Below are 377 nucleotides of genomic sequence, written 5' to 3'. Positions count from 1 at the left end.
GAAGGCTCCTCTGGCTCCACGCACTGTAACACTGAGCGGCACCACTATTGTATTTTCTCCCACACAACACATCTCAAATATAAGACACATCGTGTTTTTGAAATGTATTATGAAAAACATATTTTTCCTCAGAATTATGGCTACAGAGAGGAGGGGCTAGGCCTGACTTGCCCTCCTGTCCTGCCTTTCCCACTTCACTAAACCCCTGGTGGCTGTTGCCCATGCCTGGTCTCCCTGGGCAGCCCCCGATGTGGAAAAGACCTTAGAAGCGGTGAAAGAGGAGGGGCGGCCAGAAACCCTAGCAACCGCCCCGCGAAGAGCTCGGGGGGTTGCGCGAGGAGACGGCTCACTGCTCCCCGCGGGCCGCTCACACTGCA

This window comes from Alligator sinensis, unplaced genomic scaffold, assembly GCF_000455745.1.
Source record: "Alligator sinensis unplaced genomic scaffold, ASM45574v1 scaffold237_1, whole genome shotgun sequence".
Taxonomy (NCBI): Eukaryota; Metazoa; Chordata; order Crocodylia; family Alligatoridae; genus Alligator; species Alligator sinensis.
The sequence above is the reverse complement of the archived record's forward strand: the minus strand, read 5'-3'. Positions refer to the sequence as shown.